This window comes from Haliotis asinina, chromosome 9 (genome assembly GCF_037392515.1).
Source record: "Haliotis asinina isolate JCU_RB_2024 chromosome 9, JCU_Hal_asi_v2, whole genome shotgun sequence".
Lineage (NCBI taxonomy): Eukaryota > Metazoa > Mollusca > Gastropoda > Lepetellida > Haliotidae > Haliotis > Haliotis asinina.
In genome coordinates this window covers 50,687,258-50,706,796 of record NC_090288.1, presented here as the reverse complement: position 1 = coordinate 50,706,796, position 19,539 = coordinate 50,687,258, and the positions used below count along the sequence as shown (strand labels likewise).

Here is a 19,539-nt window from a genome sequence, read left to right as displayed (position 1 = left end):
AATCTAAAGAATCACTCATTTGAACCTATGATGGTAGATTTTCATGCCATGCATATGCCATGTTCTTACTGCATAGAACCAAAGACTACTGGCCCAAACCATCTCCAGACTTTCAAAAAGCTATGTTGTTGGTGAGAATTAAACCTTCTAGCCTTGCATATATGAGTAAACAACTGCTGAGATAATTTTTTCTCTATGTGTTGATGTATAAGCTTCCAAATGGTTAAGAATCCATGATTGTTTGGGGTAGAATTGGTCCTCAACAACCCATGCTTGCCATGAAAGGCTACTATGCTTGTTGCAAGAGGTGATTAAAGGGATTGGGTGGTAAGTTCCAACAGCACAGATTGATGCTCATGCTGTTGATCACTGGATTGTCTGGTCCAGACGCAATTGTTTACAACAACCTGGATACGAAAATCTGAACAATGACGCTAACCAACTTTTTCCAATGATTGTTTGTTGGTAAGTAATCATTGCAGTAATCATCAGTTGTGAGATTTCAAATGTAAATGTAAGCATGTTCATTATAAACATAGTTTGCTGCATTTCCTTTACATCTGGTGGAGAGAGTGAGTATGTTTTTTGAAGCTTTCAGTAATATTCCAGAAATATGCTGAGGCAAAGCACAAGTGGGCTATGCAATTACTTAAACCCAGTTCCCTGTTGTGCAAAACAACCTTATCTCTAAGGTCAACCTTAGACCTTCACTAAGGTTAGCCTTTCATTGCACAAAACAACCTTAACTAAAGTTTATAACTAACGTTGGTCCGACCCACCCTTAGTGGCTCTAAGGTTGGGAAGGGAATATGGTGACTGCTTTTATTTTATACAACAAGATTGAGAGAAATTTGAGGAAGCAGAGAAAGTGAGTCAACTGGACACTCTGAATTCACATGGTTCCTAGGGACGCTTCCATTACACCTGTGCTGAAAAGTTCAGCCTTAGTTAAGGTTACGGCTAAGGTTGGAGTCTGAGTTGAGGTTGCCCTAAGGTTGTTTTGTGCAACAAGCATATCTTTTTCTTAAGGTGATTGTAGCTCTAACCTTAGTGTTTAAGGTTGATCTTAGCTAAGGTTGATTTGATGATTTGAACCATATGCAAACTTTAGCGCAAATGAGATTGCGCAGCGTAGAGAAAATGACCAGTCTTCATATATGCAAGCGAAGCGAGCAAAGGTTGGCAACGAACTTCCCTCGCTTCAGTTAAAAAAATATTTTTCATGTCAAAATAAAATATCGCCACCATCAAAGGTACATGCCCATTGTTGTGGTTGTGCTCTCAGATTTCCAACCCCATATTTAATAATTACTCACGTGAAGTATGGTTTATTCAACATTTTAAGCGCAACTCGTTGTACATCAGACTGTTCTTCGCCTCCATTACCCCTGCCAGCTTCCGGTTCAAAGCCATGAAGAAACAGGTTATTATTCCGTATGGAATACATAAAGAGTTATCTCCCCTGCTTCATATGCCCACTACGCCAGAAATGTGCTGTGTTTGAACAACAGGACACAGGACCTCAGTATGAACAGTCATGTGGATTAACCTCACCATCCCACCCTGCATGCAAGGAGGAATGCAGTTTGGGATGTTTATCAAAGAACTTTAAGTTTTGTTTGTTTAACATCACACTCAGCAATATTCCAGCTGTATGATGGCCAATAATCAAGTCTGGAGGAGACAATCCAGTGATTGACATCATTAGCATTGAACTACTGAATGGGGATACATTGAAAGATCAGCCAAGTCAGTGAGTCTGACCACCCAGTCTTGTTAGTCGTGTTTTACACAGTAGCACACGTTGGTTGTTGTGAGACTTTAGTAGCACATGTTGGTTGTTGGTGAGACTTGAGTAGCATGTGTTTGTTGTTGGTGAGACCTCAACAGGACATGGTGATTGTTGGTGAAACTTGAGTAACACATGCTTGTTATTGGTGAGACTTGAGTTACACCTGTTGGTTGTTGGTGAGACGTAAGTGGCACATGTTGGTTGTTGGTGAGACCTGAATAACACATGTTGGTTGGTGAGACTTGAATAACACATGTTGGTTGTTGGCGAGACTTAAGTAGCACAAGTTGGTTGTTGGTGAGACTTTAGGATGTTGGTTGTTGGTGATACCTTTGATATATTACATATTAATTCATATAAAGCAGTGAATGAGTGAGATGGTTTGTCACCTGTGTCAGTATTAAAACAGTATCATTGTGGGGGACACGAAAACTTGGCTTTACATGTTGTGCGCATGTGGGGAATCAAACCGGGTCTTTGATATAGTGAACAAACTGTTTTACAACTAGGTGCCACACTACTGCACTACCCCAGTGATAATTAAACTAGTGGCAGTTACACGAAAGTGAGATGGTGCGGTTTTCTCCCCCTTTTTGCAGCGTCCATACATCAGTTCATTGGTATACGTACGCGATATCTCATAAACCGTTGAACCCAGTGTCTTCAAATTAGGTGAAATTCTGCATTGACCGATTATGCAGAGACCAGTTGTTTTGGGTAAGGTTGACCTTATCTTCAAGGACTTCACAACACTTTGACCACTTTTCAAAGTCTTGCAAATGCGATATCTCATGGACTATTGTGCCCTGAATGTGTTCAAATTTGGTGACAGCTTACATCTGGGGATTACACAGACATCAGTTAATATGGGTTACCTTGACCTTATTTTAAATGTGACCAGGAGCACTCTTTAAACTTATGTTAAAGCGATATCTCATAAAACATTGCACCCAAAGTCTTCAATTATGTCAACAGGTTACATTGGGTGATTATGCAGACTGTCATGTCAGGCATGTTGTGTGTGTGACCAAAAAGTAAAAGGTGAATATGCTATAAATATTTCATTCTTGAGCGGTAGGGGACATTGCCATGTTAGAGGCAAACACATTGAATTCTCAGGAACATTCAGTGAATGAAGATCTGTTAAAACATACTCAGATATGTAAACTGGATGATTTGATACAGTCAAGGACTACATTAGTAATAAAATGCAGCATCAGCAATGTTGCAGCTAATCCCTTCAAGCATGCACATTGATGGGAGTTTTGGAAAATTCTTTTTAGGCCTTATTTAGATGCAAGCAAACTGAAACATCATTTGGTTGTTGTGATTTATTGTGAGTAGTTAAAAATACGCCCCCAAACAGGTTATCTGGTCACTGTGACATGGCATTAGTGCATTACGTTTAAACTTGCTCCTTCACTTCCATGATACCCTCTATATCTGTGTTATTTCAAGACGCTTGGACCTGCTGAAGAATACACTCTGTATTTAACCCCTTAACCTCAACAAGGATGTAATTCGGAAAGGCCATTAAGTGAATCTTTGAAGTTGTATTGGATTATGAGCCTGACTAATTCCCTCTCAAAGAAACAATGTCAGTGAATATGGATAGTGATTGCTGTCAATCATGTTTTTAGCTGAATTGATATGCGACAGCTTCATGATTACATATACAGACCAGTGTCTCTGGCCTGATTTCTTGGCTTCAGAAGTAAATGAGGTAATAAGTCCGTGTCAGCAATTTTACCATAGTTCAGGTGATATTTTCAAATCCATCTGCAGGCGTTACTGCAGCTTTTATTGATGCTTTACTGAGCAGTACAATGTGTATACAACAAAGGCTACTTATGAGCAATAGGTTGTAGCCAGCTGTATAACAGTTATGTCACAACCTATTGTGGTTAGCAATGTTACAGTTATACCACAACTGTCTACAGTCAGCAATATTACACTTATGTCACAACCTATTGTGGTTAGCAATGTTACAGTTATACCACAACTGTCTACAGTCAGCAATATTACACTTATGTCACAACCTATTGTGGTTAGCAATGTTACAGTTATACCACAACTGTCTACAGTCAGCAATATTACACTTATGTCACAACCTATTGTGGTTAGCAATATTACAGTTATACCACAACTGTCTACAGTCAGCAATATTACACTTATGTCACAACCTATTGTAGTCAGCAGTATTATAGTTGTATCACAACTTCCTTCAGTCAGCAATATTACACTTATGTCACAACCTATTGTAGTCAGCAATATTATAGTTATAGCACAACTTCCTTCAGTCAGCAATATTACACTTATGTCACAACCTATTGTAGTCAGCAATATTATAGTTATAGCACAACTTCCTTCAGTCAGCAATATTTAACACTTATGTCACAACCTATTGTAGTCAGCAATATTATAGTTATAGCACAACTTCCTTCAGTCAGCAATATTACACTTATGTCACAACCTATTGTAGTCAGCAATATTATAGTTATAGCACAACTTCCTTCAGTCAGCAGTATTACAGCTATGTCATTACTTCCTACAGTCAGTAATATTACAGTTTCGTCACAACTTTCTACAGTCATCAATATTACATTTATCCCACAACTTCCTATAGTCAGTAATATTACAGTTTTGTCACAACTTCCTACAGTCAGTAATATTACAGTTTTGTCACAACTGTCTACAGTCAGTAATATTACAGTTTCGTCACAACTTCCTACAGTCATCAATATTACAGTTATGTCACAACTTTCTACAGACAGTAATATTATAGTTTTGTCACAACTTCCCACAGTCAGCAATATTACAGTTGTCACAGCTTTCTACAGTCAGCAATATTACAGTAGTGTCAACTTTCTACAGTCAGTAATATTACAGTTTCGTCACAACTTCCTACAGTCAGCAATATTACAGTTGTCACAACTTTCTACAGACAGCAATTTACAGTTATGCCACAACAGTCTGCTGTGAACAAAACCTGTGGACAATATTTGTCTCTTCAACATTATATTTCCTTAATTGTGCAATGTGTGTTCCTGTCTAATGAAAATATACTTTGGTGTCTAGTACTGTCTACTCAGGTTTTTGTGCGCCCATAACCAAGAAGAAAAGCATTGTTGGTTGTTACCGGACATTTTGATGACTTCATTAGAACAAAACTCTTGAGTGTTCTCCTCATTGTATGTCATCACTAACTTTGTGTCAGGTCTCATCTCTATTTACCTTGTCCCTTTAGCAATCGATATTGCCATTAGTAGTCTATATGGAAACTCAAAGGCTTTGAACAACACCCAGTGATCTGTACTGTAATTAACACACCTACGCAGATATATTCCTGTTCTGGATTATGGCCTTGGTCAGAATACCCTGATTGTGATCACACGGAAGTTTAATGATGGAATCCAATTACAGTATTGTCCTTAACATGGACTGAACAAGTTTGTGACTTTCCTGTTATTAATGTAGAAAGGTAAATTTGGTAAGGTGTTTTAGGTGGTGCTTTTTTAGATTTTGTTAAATGCCATTAATACCTGTCACACTTCAAACATGTACATAAGTACATGTACAAAAATCAACCCTAAGAAATATAGACTATTTGTAATGTGGATATTTAAATAGCATGTAATAATGATACTGTGTCCTTATATAAAGTGCCACTCTAGTTCTGTTCATAGTACTAACAATCTATAGCATAGCACATTATTACCCCCGATAACCCAAGCTGTGAGGTGCTAGAAGGTTATAGTCACATGACAAATTCCACCGGGTACCCATTTTCTGCTGGGTGAACAGAGGCACTGCTTTGGGACATGACTGAAGACCCAGAACCTCTCATGGGTCAACCCTGCAAGGACAAACTCTCCGCTCCCAATGTTGCGTAACTACAACACTGATTAGTGACCTGGCCCCGATTTCTCAAAACAAACTTTAAGTTAAGAGTTTATACTCAAGTTTCAGGAAATGCATTTCCCAGAATGTCCTGAAATTGACATTATACTCAAAAATAGCAGATAATTTGAGTTTGGTGGATAGATTACTTAAGTTGTGTGGTCTTATTTATTTTAAAAATACAGTTGAGTTAAAACTTCAGCTATTTCAAATTGTCAAACTCAGTTTGATATTCGAGTGGAAACTTAAGCTTGTGTCAAGAAATCGGGACCAGAACTTGATGCTGAACACATCACAACAATTCATGCATGTTTCAGTTATTTCACACTCTGTACCCAGGAAACCAAAAGCCTACAGTACATTCAGAAGTCCCATTTCAAGTGTGTGAACAGACAGCTTATCTCCGTACTGACCTGTAACAACCTGGGAAGATCTGTGTTTTAATTCAAAACATGCATCAACCCATGCTTGTTGTAAAAGTGGCTAACAGGAAGTCAGGCTCACCGATTTGGTTGACACATGTCTGTTGTTTAGATCAATACTCATGCTGTTGATCACTGGATGGTCTGGTTCAGACTTGATTATTTACAGAGTAGCACCATATAGCTGGAATATTGCTGCAAGTGCCATTAAACAACCAACCAACTACCTGCTAACATACATTCATATGGAACTGCCTGCATTTATGCATCCTTATGTGCCTACATATATTTATCCTTATGGAGGAATATGGATGTATCAGGTGAGCTACCCCTGCTGTTTATCTGTCAGATGGTAATAGGGATAATCAACCATAAGGTTATCACAAGAACAATATTCCAACCAACCTGGAAAAGGTGGCCTTTATCATGTCCTGAGCATTGCCCTGGCATGTGAAAGGGAAAATCAATATTTGATTTGTACGGATTTACAAGTATAACTCAATCATGGTGATGATGCTAATCCTTGTGAACAACATGTTGATCAAGTTCTTGTTGGAATATGATTAGGTACGCCACACTACTTGGATCCAGAGGTGTTGGCTGTATCACTCCCACACACACTTCATTGTAAAGAAAAGAATGGGCCGTGACCTTGCAAACAGCATCATGGGTTGATGTATACGAGTGGGTGTTGACTGGTCTGCAGAGTGTAGGATGTAGTTGCAGAGGGAAGGTAAACTACAGGTAAACTACAGGTAAATTGATGCAACTGGAATATTGCTGACTGTAAGCTGCAGTGATATGACTGGAATATTACTGACTGTAAGCTGCAGTGATATGACTGGAATATTACTGACTGTAAGCTGCAGTGATATGACTGGAATATTACTCACTATAGGCTGCAGTGATATGACTGGAATATTACTCACTATAGGCTGCAGTGATATGACTGGAATATTACTCACTATAGGCTGCAGTGATACGACTGGAATATTACTCACTATAGGCTGCAGTGATATGACTAGAATACTGTAAATCATGAAATTAATGTGAACATTTTATTAATGTGAAAAATGCGTCTGTACATGTGTCGCATTATTAAAATGACGCATTTCAGTCTGGGGGTGTACTTTTGAATAAACGTCAGAAAACGGAAATCTCTTCCCTTCATTGACGCTACTTAATACCTATTGAAATTATTCATCTGCAAATTTTGTCACTAAGCAGAAGTGTTGACACTACACACTACACCAGTCAATACAGGTAACTTCCTCATTACGGGTATCGCAAGTCAGTTATCACTGGCTACAATAATCACTGTCAATTGTTCAAAGTCATGAAGCACATCAACCAGACCGGACATTCTCCAGCCATGCAGGATCGTTTAGAGATCTTTGCTCACCTTTGCAATCGTGACCTCCATCCATTTGGCATGTAGAGCCTTCATCACACTTATTCATAAATTCAAGTGTGTCCTTTTTGGAACCTGTCAAATTGTCTGACACTTTGTTGGCATACAAATTAATAAATAGGTTCTTCATGGCCACCTTGAATTCACCATTAATTGTTGTCATAAGACAAGTAGTAGCAAGCAATCACGAGATCAAACATGGCAGCGTAATCAAAACATCGTCAGCTCCATTCCATTCAATGCTTAACAAGTTCAATTCAGGTAACTAGTGTGTGGTAATAAGAAATGAAAAGAAAATGAACGACAAAGAATCAGGGTGTCACATTTTCTGATCGACACAGCTTCCTGAGCTCGCATTAATTTCATGACGCATTTTAGACAAGACCTTTGCACTCACATTAAATTCATGACGCATTAATTTCATGATTTACAGTATTGCTGACTAAAGGCAGCAGTGATAAAGCTGGAATATTGCTGACTATAGGCTGCAGTGATATACATGTAACTGGAATGTTGCTGGTTACAGGCTGTTGTGATATACATGTATTGGAATATTGTTGACTATAGCCTGCAGTGATATAACTAGAATATTGATGCCTATAGGCTGCAGTGATATAACTAGAATATTGCCCACTATCTAAGACTGTAGTGATATAACTAGAGTATTGCTGACTTAAGGCTGCAGTGATATAACTATAATATTTCTGACAAAAAGCTGCAGTGAGATAATTGTAATATTGATTACTATAGGCTGTGGTGATATAAGTGGAATATTTCTGACTAAAGGCTGCAGTGATATAACTGTAATGGGGGCTATAGGTGTTGTGAATGCATAGAAAAGGTACAAACTACATACTTCAAAATATTTCTAAATGTTGGCAAGTACCATATATTACCGTGTATAAGCCGAATTTTGAGGACCAAAGAATGTTGTCTGTAGAAGGGGGTTGGCTTATCTATGAGGCACAATATTTCACGAAAGTATTTTTCTGGTCGTCAGTGACATGTGAGGACGATCTTACATGTTATACATGATCAATAAAATACAAATCAAAGTATACAGTTTTCATTATTTCAAATTATTTTGCCCTTAGTCATTATTAAGTTCCGTACCTACCTATTTACACACAATATTAACTTTTAAAAAGTTATATTCCTGTCCGGTTGCCATTGGACGTGCCAATCGTATCAGCTGTTTCCTGTCACTTCACATACGGTGACTGCTTCCTGTTGTTTTGTAGATGCCATGCAAGTGATAGGGGGCCCGATTGCTATTGTTTTGTTGTTTGCATAAGCACTTTCAAGAAGTGACTGATTATTGGAGAAGGGGCATTCATTTGTAACATGTCATTATATCCCCCAACTGAGTGCCATGATGCGATACCAATAAGTGTCCCTTCACACTTTTATATTTTCATTTTCGCGTACTTGGAAAATTACTACTATAGATTTCTCAAATAATATCTATGGATGTCTTTTCCCCAGTATCCATGGCTTTCCGCTCGGTAATGGGATACAACTGGGGCAAATACCTCCGTTTTTGAAATTCCTTAGAAATAACAAAAAGTTTGATGAAAATGGTTAACATACATGGGTTTCAGATGTCCATCAGTTACTTTTCACAGATGGCTTTTCATATGTTTGGATTGCACAAGACTCAGGAAACATACAAATGTATCTCAGTGCTTTCTGTGATATATAATTGCCAGGTCTGGCAAGACTCACTTTTCACATTCTTTTTTAAGGAATTACTCGACTTTCAAATTATTATTAAAGCCTAACAATACAAAGATAAGCAAAGAGGAAGACACTGGCAATGGGCACATTTGTCATCATTTCATGTGATATCCACCTCTGCTCATTAACTGTCAGATATTTCTGTAATAGACGGGAATTTGAGGATGTTTTTCACATTTTTATTGCAATTTTACAAACATTTCATGAAATTTTAGTAACAGTGATTTTGGGGATGCTTTTTTCCACATCGAAAACTAAAATTATGGTTGCATTCTTCTTTAGTATCAGGCATATATAGATGACTGTGATGTTGATGGAATGTTACTGACAACAGGATGCAGTTATGAAGCTGTAGTATTCAAAATATTCTTGAAAGCATGATTCTGTGATGTAGCAGGCATATTTAGAAAGGCATCATTACCGTCTCACTCCGTATTCCCGTCAAGTCTACTGAAGATAATCCAGACTGACACAAGGAGGAATTGATCTATCTGGAGAATGATTTTTAATGCACTTGAGAAAAATACATTTGACATGAAGTATGGTTTGAACCGAAGGTCTAGTACTCCCTGACTGACTTTTAGTAGGTACATAATAGACCATTTCAGCTTACATTGATCGAAGAGAAAGATTATATATCTAATTAAGTCCAATTTTCTGAGTTGAGTGGTTGTCAGTAGCACTGGCTTTGTTAATAAAGATATTGGATACAAGAAAAGGCTTTTACCACAGGAAGTAGATCTCCTACTTCAATTGAGCCCAATATGGAGTAATTCTTACCTAGTTTGGTTCACTGTATGTTTCAAATGCTAATTAGAGGCTTTCAGATGTCAAGAGTGAACACTCACATGGACTATAATGTGACTAGAAGGAGTAAATTGGCTTCTTCGTCCTGTCCCTCCCTACTCCAGATAATGATCCATGTTTTGTCTCTGACTGAAACCATATCAGATCCTTTGTATTCTTTCTGCTCGTCTGTAAATGACTTCTTGGTCTGTTGTCTCAAAAGAGAGCATATGTACTAAATTTTATTTGCCAAATTACCCAAATTACCTTCTTGCTGATGCCTGAAAATTACCAAATGTTGAAAAGAAATACATAGAGTTTTCCATTTAATTTAAGAAGACATACAGTAGGGGGGAAATATGTGAAAGTAAATGTTTTGTCAGATTGTGAATGAACCTGTCTACTTATCGGTGAATTGTGTTTGATCTGTTTCTTCTTCCTTGTGTATTTCATGTGTACGTTTATATCTTAATCATGATATGGTTCTAATACTAGTGGTATGTGAAAACTGGAAAATTACACTGTCCAGCTACTGCGAAAATGCTTAATCAAATGAAGACACAAAAGCAAGTGCCGAAAATATAATTTCTGGAATTTCAAACTTTTAACAATTATGATTAAATGTTTACGGATTATGACCTCCATTCCTGTTTTTCAAAGATCAGATTTATTTTATTTGGTGTTTAATAAATTGTTGTTTTACAACTAAAACAAAATCTCAACAGTTTTTCAATTCAGTTTGTTTGATACATATAGGTGACCTTTTCAATTTCAATTTGTTTGTGAACCACACCATGTGTTAAAAATAGTTGGATTCTCTGTGTAAGGAAGTACATGCACATGTTCAAGAATTGCAGTAGAGCTATCAAAGAAGGGGAGATAATTAAACCAAACAAAGGGGAATAACTTTCAAAGTACTAATAATCTCTCCCTTGTGTAGTTTATATCATCAAGAACTCATAGTTGAGTATCTGGGTAATGATTTCAACACTTGTTTTGACCATTGATTGAGTGAAGACTTTCAACTGTCACCAGGACAGTAGGGTAGCCTAGTGGTGTGGCTTTGTTATGCCAAAGACCTAGGTTCGATTCCCTGCATGGGAACAATGTGTGAAGCCATTTTTGGTGTCCCCATCATGATATTGCTGGAATATTTGCTATAAGCTGCGTTAGCCAAACACACTCACTCACTCAATCGTCACCCCTCCCTAATTGTTACATCAGGGTAGGTCATCCAACAAGCTCATTACAATATAAGTTGTTCACTGGTCACAAGGAGGCCATGGGCTCATTTACCCTTGAGGTTTGGTTCATGTTCCCCAAGCTCACAGGGCGAGTGGAACATACACAAACCTCGAGGGTACATGAGCCCATGGCCCGCGAAGGACCAGTGAACAATGTATTTATCTTACCAAACACCTGAATTTTAAGTTTGAACTGTTTAAAGCACTTCTGTTGAATGCAAGGCAAATCGCCATTTTGCAGACAACACAAGGTAAACAGATTTAGAGTTATCTCCCTTCCATCAATTTTCAATCGCAAAACATCAGTAATTTCCGTGCTCTATGCATGATTCAGTGGTATTCGAGACAAAGAAGTACCATCAAGAAGCACCAGAAGAGTTTGGAACACCCAGTGGTGTACATGGAAAATAATTCATTGCCTGTAAGCGGGGTACATTGAAAATAATAGAATAGCGCTTAGCCAATCAGAAAGCGACATTCATGTGTGATGTAAAATAATGCCCAAGGGTAAACTGACCTCCCCCAATCTATAGCTGTAGCTGTGCTGGTCATCCTTTTTCGTGTAATGGACACTGCTAATGATACATGAGTGATCAGAATTCTCTGGTATCATGGATTCAAGTTTATAGTGGATGCTGTGAACATCTGAGAGACAGGTATTTGTCCTTAGTGTGCATGTTTCTGTTCTTGATTGGGGGTTGTGAACTTTTCACATCAATACAGTTTGACACTACCAGAGACTTAAATCTTCCTGATCTAATCTATATAGGTAGAATTTGTGGAAGTTTTCATGTTGGTTATATCATTTTTGCGTTCTTTCTTTATGTTTCAAAATGATGACAGACCATGGTGTAGTGTGGAGATTCCTTTATAAAATTGTTGTAGTAGATGAAAAAGTGTCCCAGAGTGTTGTGACCCTGAAGAAATTCTTCGTTCAGGGTCATAACCAATACTTCATAGAGGTCATCTGGTGCCTGGTGACTCCAAAAGATTGCATGTAGGAATATTTAATCAGTCCCAACTAAATCCTGTCACAGAAGTCATCTCAGAAGAGTGGCCTAAGATTTTGTTAACATGAATGATTGTAGATAGGAATTGGTTCCCAATTATAGAAGGGGATCTAATTGATTGGTTTGTCAGGCTCTGATGACATACCATCACTGGATTATCTGGTCCATAATTGATTAGTTGCAGGCAAGCATTATATTGTCTCAGTGTGGTATGATGGAAAACGAGCAAGCAGAGCAAAATAAATCCAAGGGATGGGTAACTGCGCTAAGATGTCAGATAGGAAAGAAATCTGACTGGAGGTCATGTTTGCACAGGTTTGAAGTTTTTTTTAGCACTACAATTTTGGTTGAATCCTCAAAGTGGTATCCATCTAGGACCTTAATCAATTCTTGCATTGCTCCAACATAACTGTAATAGTTGAAATTCTGTTAAAAGTGGTTTTACCATAAAGACACATAGTCACTAAGTATTAAGGTGGTGGTGGGATAGCATAATGGTTAAAGTGTTTGCTTGTCATGCTTAAGATCTGGGTTCAGTTTCACACATGGGTACAATGTGTAACAACCCTTTCTGGTGTCGTCCACTCTGATATTGATGGAATATATTGCTGAAAGTTGAATATACCATAATTACTTGCTAAGGTATTGGTATCAGATTTGTGTCCCTTACATGGCAGGATCAGCTAGTCATTGGTTCAAGTCCCAGATTCTTCCTGATTATGACCTTTGGGTGGTCTGCATGCTATCAAGGGAGAGAATGAGTTTAGTTTTATGCCGCACTCAGCAATATTCCAGCTATATGGTGGTGGTCTGTAAATGATCAAGTCTGGACCAGACAATCCAGTGATCAACACATGAACATTGATCTGTCCAATTTGGATATGACATGTCAACCCTGAGTCATGATATCATGGACTTTACCAAAATGCTACATGCATGAAATCTGAATCAAAGAGGACATTTCCTCTCATACCATGCTGACAAGATGAAATGAATCAAGGCCTCATTAAATCCAACTTTTTTCATAAAAAGTGGAAGCCAGTTTTAAATAACTTCTATAAATCCCAGCATCAAAGAAGATAAATGTTTTCAAAGACAGATGTGTTCTTTGCTAATTAATTTTTCCTCACACTGTTTTGTTACCAAATTTATCTTGGAAATAAGGAACAAGTATTTTTGGTTCTTTCGTCTTTTTAATCGATGCTTTCATTCTTTCTTTTACTTACGCACTAACTGTAAGGGTGTTGTTACTATGGATTTTCTAGAAACAAAATAAATCATTTAGCTTCTAAGTAATCCAAATGTGTATTTCAGTTCCACGAATGTTATGCTTAAATGTTTACCTGTCTCATATGCAGAGCTGTTGTCACTTTGTTTATGCTGCTAAGCTTACATTATACAACACTGAACACTTTTGTGAATCACATAGAGTCCTATCGTCATGCCAAACACCCAGGTTCGATTCCGTACATAGGAACAACGTGTGAAGCACATTTCTGGAGTTCTCTGCCATGATATTGCTGGATTATTGCTAACACTGCATAAAACCATAATCCCTCACTCGTGAAACAGGTGAAAACATAATCCTCTATGTTGATGCGTCAAAACTGAGGATCTTCCACCATTTGCATTTGATGGGTAGCAGTTCAGGAATCTGTAAAATTAATCCCCAACCAAATAATGAAGAATAGTGTCAGATCTTTGTCTACTACTGTGGGCTTTCTGGCTCAACCCTTTGTTGTGCCGACATGAAAAAGAACATTCAAAGTAGTGTTAAATTCAACTCATCACTCACACGTATTACATGAGAAAGGTTACTTCTTTGTCTGGAGGGCTGTTATCTCTGAGAAGGGAATGTTAAAGATGGACTGATGAAAGATCTAAGACCTTGATTTTATTATACATCTATTTTGGGTGAAACCGAACTTTTTTCGTATATATTGTTATAAATTCATCAGATTTTCTCATCAGTAAAATCAAATTAATCATGAGCAGGATGTTTTGGGGAGTTACTATCATTTATTTCATATTGATAATTTTTCTTGTGACAAAGCGAATTTCATGGAATTCAATTGTCAATGGGAACTCTGCAATTATTTACAGAATAGTTTACTTGATAGTGTGAATGAGTGAGTGATTTAAAAAATAAAACAAAACCTCACAGAATCAATATTGTGTTTATTTCTAACACATTTTTCATTCCTGGGAATTAGAATATTGATTCTGAAAAAAACCCTTCATATTCTAAAAAGTGTTTACTCAGCAGTAAGCTCATACCATCACACTTTTAAAACTTCAATAATGCTGCTTGTCCATGCATGTCAGACAATTAGCTCTGGGGAAAGAGGAACAGTTGGGTAGCCTAGTAGTTGTGGTATTCACTCGTCACACCAAAGGCCTGGGTTCAAATCCCCACGTGCATGTAATGTGTGAAGCCCATTTCTGGTGTCCCTTGCTGTGTATTATAGTGCTGGAAGATTGCTAAGAGTGGCTCTCTCACTGACTCACTCACTGACTCACATAAGAACATTAAAGATGGACTCACACTAGACATTGTTCAGTGGTGTCTTCTGATCATTACAGATAAACAGATGGGGTGTTTTCAAACATCAGACAAGATGTTTTTTATGCTCATGAGCAAATTGTTTGATGTTTAATGCCACATTCAACAATATTCCAACTACATGGCAGCAATCAGGAAATAATCAAGTCTGGTTCAGACAGTGATCAGCATCATGAGCATCAATCTGTGCATTTGGGATACATTTGCCATGTTGACCAAGTCAGCTAGTCTGACAATCCAAACTCGTTAAGTCACCTCTTACTGAATACATTCATGTTGAAACACATCAGATAAGATTACCCCTTTTGATAATGTGGTTTGTTTACCTCAAGCCTGATGCAAAACAAGCCTGATGCAATTTTTGTTGTCAGTATGTAATTGTGCTATTGAAGAATGTATTTTGTATTATTCCAGCAAATGGTCCATGTCATCAAAGCACTATTTTCATGTATTTGTATGACTATTTATAGAAAGGAAAGGGTAATGTTTACTTTGTTTATTGGCAGTAACTGCTGAAACCATTGACATATCAAGTTGGTTTGTAGTATGTAGTTCAGAAGTTTAATCATGCCAAGAAAAAAGAAAAATACTGCCTATTTCACCAGTATAATACCCGTTTAAAAGTTTGTACTGTGGAATTTGTGTATTACAGACCAACTCATTTGTCTGGATTTTAAAGAGTCCACATTGGACAAATAATTCCATTACCATAGACAGTGCCACATCGCTTCAAAATATCTGACACACTCTGTTTACTTATCTTGTACTTTTCAGCAAGATCTTCTGTTTTGAGGTCATTACCTTATCAATAAGTTTCATTTTGTCAGCAAGTGACAAATTATCCCGCCTACGTTTCGCTTGTCGGTTTGCCATGGCAATGAAGTGAATGTGAAAACAGCAAGTAATCAGTCATTATTGAGTCTGCAGACTGACACTGGGTTAGGTGCCACTGATTAGTGTGTGTTTTAAAGTAATTAACCCATGCCAACAGAAGTAACAGAGCTGTTTATTCAACAGATTGTTCTTGCAGTCATCTATATACGGGTTACAAAGCCTTGTTCTCAAAGCCATTTGATTGTCGGGACAGTTATTTTAGTCAACTACATGTGTATGTCTGGATTTCAAAGCAAAATTCTGATAGCAGTTTGATTGTTGGGTCTACCATTTTCAACTGCTTTCCATAATTGAGACAGTCTGCAACAGAAAGCAAGCTTTAATGATAAATTTAGAACAATTTTGCTGGGACTCAGTGAGGCTCAGAGTCCGGAATTTGGAGAAAAGTGCAATGGGCAGAGTCGGCATTTGACAGATTCCACTGTATTGCTAACATGAAGCATTGATGCTATTCTGCATGAAGTTGTCTTGTAAAAGTTGTGGGTACACATGTATAGCCAAATATTGTGAAATGTAGCGTGAGCAATTATACAGTGTTCTCTTTGTTTTTAAATGCCACAATTTTTCACCTGTATGATGGTGTACAATCCAGTGATCGTTAGTCTGAGCGTTAGTCTGCACAATTAGCATAGTCATCAGTGAGCCTGAAAAAAATGATGATTTAGTCACTTCTTTCTACAAGAATTGGTTGTTGAAGACCAGCTCTGTCTTTGATCATCTTGGGTATGTAAAAGTTTAATCCCAGGGAACTATGGAATCTCCACCAGAATAGATTCCATTAAGTCCTAATGGTGTTGAAAATGAATAGAATGACGAACATGGTAGACAAGCTTTTCACAAGATCAGTTTTCTTTCATTAACTATTCCGTTCTTACTTTTACATTTTCTTCAATTTTTCTTGACCTTTACACAACAAAGCCAAACATCAAGTTACAAAAACTGTGGCAGCATTGTGTTCATTGTCCACCAGCGCCAGCATTAGCTACAAGCTTGTCATCCAAGAATGGTTTCCAACAACTTGCATCAGTGCAGTTCCTTTCATCCTAACCTATTTTATATTAATAGTGCCTTTCCAGGTCCTGTCTATTTAAAAGTCACTTATTCAGTGTGTATTACCAATGTCATTACCACGTTTTAAGGGTGTCCTGAGTTTCACTTCTTAAGGTAGATTTTTAAAGGTTGATAGTAACCATGCTTAATGTATACAGTACAACCAGAAGGAGCAGTTTGTGAAAAGTACCTGAAGGAAGCAGTTTTGTTCTGTGTCAGTATAAGAGATTGAAATTTTGTTGAAGCTGAAGGAAAGTAGTTTTTTCATGAAAGGAGCCATAATGCTGAGTGAGTGAGTGAGTGGTATTCCTGCAATATTCCAGCAATTGCCTTCACCAGAAATTGGCTTCACACACTATACCCAGGGAATCGAACCCAGGTCTTTGGGATGAGCGAATGAGCAGATGCTTTAACCACTCGGCTACAACACTGCCTTAAGAGTGTCTACTTTCTGTGAATGTTGACATTTGGCACAATTGATCGTGCTCATTCTAGTGAGTTTTGAAGGAGTGTTTGATCAAAGGTAAAGGAGCCATGTTTTCTGTCAGGTTTTCAAAATGTTTATGAACAGCCATGTGGAGATTTGCTGCAATGAAAATGATGTCTGATGCTGTTCCTGACTATGACTTATATTGTTTGTCTTATGGTTGTTCTGGTGACCACCAGAGTTACCTTTGCATGTGTTTGTGATATGTGCCACCATTGTGCAGATCATACTTGCCATTTTGTGAACACCATCTCTAATTCATTAACAAAATTCGTTCATAAACAAATAAATGCATGTGACATATACCACTCAAAATTTGATAAGGATCATAGATATTTTCCTTTTTTAAAAAATAATAACTGCATAACTGGCAATATTGTGTTCAAGTGAAATAAAAAATGTCTTCAACAAACTTGCACATGCATTTCATGCCATGGGAAATGCGTTTTTCATCACAGTTTATGCTTTTGCTACCATTGCATGATTTTCACTCAGGCATCGGTGTCTGATTCTTTCTAAAATTTCAAACTCACTTGAGTGTTTACACGTTTATCAACACAGTGCCTCCTCAATATGTAAGGTGTCGCCTGACGACAGAACAACTGGGCAGATGTATTGGAATGCTTGATGCTGGCTATTCACCACATGACGTTGCAAATGCACTAAACATCAGCTAGAGCGTTGTAAACAGGGCCTGGAACCAACAGCAAACTTTTTGAACAGCAGCACACTGACATGGGGGTGGTCGTCAGAGGTCGGCAACCTAACGTCAAGACCATTTTGTGACTCTTCAGGCACAACGTCATCCCTTCTGGACAACAACCAGTCTACGTAACGACCTTCTGAACACCTCGGGGGCGAATGTGTCCACTCAGACAATACAGAATCGTATTCACAATGCAGGTCTCAACTCGAGAAGGGCATGTGTTCCAATCCCACTGACTGTTCGACACTGGCGGGAGTGATTGGACTGGGCTGAAGATCATTTCACTTGGACACAGAACGATTGGGCTCCAGTTCTGTTCACCGATGAGTCCAGGTATTCTTTGGACTTTACAGACAGGAGGCACTGAGTGTGGGATGGAAGAACAGATCTTCATGTCCTGGAGAGAGGAACAATGACGGGGGTGCGGTACCGGGATGAGATCCTCGATGTTTACGTCAGACCCTACGCTGGTGCTGTTGGCCCTGAGGTCATCCTGATGGATGATAATGCCCGTCCTCATCGCACCTGGGTGGTGGAGCAGTAGCTTCAGCAGGAGACAATTGTCCTCACGGAACCCAATTGAGCATGTCTGGAACATGCTGCAGGTTGCCCTTTCAGGCTGTAGAGCACAACCCATGACTCCGGCAGAGCTCAGAAATGCCCTTGTGGAAGAGTGGAACAACCTTCCCATTGGAAACATCCGGGTGCTTATTGACAGCCTGGCTTGACGTTGTCAAGCCATCATTGATGCAAGGCGAGGCCATACCCGCTATTGACACTTCATCGACTATGTGTAGTGATGGACTATCCCCCCAAAACTGTGTAATTCTTTCTCTGGCTTGCTGTTAACATTTTGTAATGAAATGCCTTTTGGTATTATCAGATTTCAAGGATTCCGTATTGATAAAAGTTCACGCCGTTCATGAATTTTCATTCATCACCTGAGTAGACACGTTTCTGAGTCAAATTTATGTCTTTTGTTATGTTAATGGTAAATTGCACACATATAACCCAGTGATCCTTATCAAATTTTGAGTAGTATAGAATGATATTGAATTTGGGACTTTGAGTGACATTTAGAACCTTTTCATGAGGAGAGAGTTTCATAGATGTCAACTTCTTTATTGTGACATGATGGTGGGATAGCCGAGTGATTAAAGCATTCACTTCTCACATCAAAGATCTGGGTTTGATTCCATACATGGGTGCAATGTGAGAAGATAATTACTGGTGTCCCACACCATGATATTGCTGCAATATTGCTAATAGCAGCATAAAGCCATACTCACACACTCTTTATTCTAAGGATCATAACATTTTGCTGAATGTTTATTCTTTCATCAGGTATTGAAATTATGTTGTTGCTTTCATTTCAGTGGTTTTTACTGCAAATTTCAAGGTTAAAAAATGGTCAACTAATAATTCCTTGTTTTGGTTTTGCTCCACAGAGACCAGCCTCACTGTGGCCAAGGACTGTGATGTGATCATTTCATGTTTCCAGTTTCATACAAACACCTCATCCAAGTTTTCACTGGTT

The 19,539-nt window shown here is 38.2% G+C and overlaps 1 protein-coding gene across 1 annotated transcript in view; it reads left to right on the top strand.

Moving 5' to 3' along the window:
* Positions 1–19,539, top strand: part of LOC137297012 (general transcription factor 3C polypeptide 1-like) — a 272,609-nt gene that overhangs the window by 242,478 nt on the left and 10,592 nt on the right. The window lies entirely within an intron of this gene.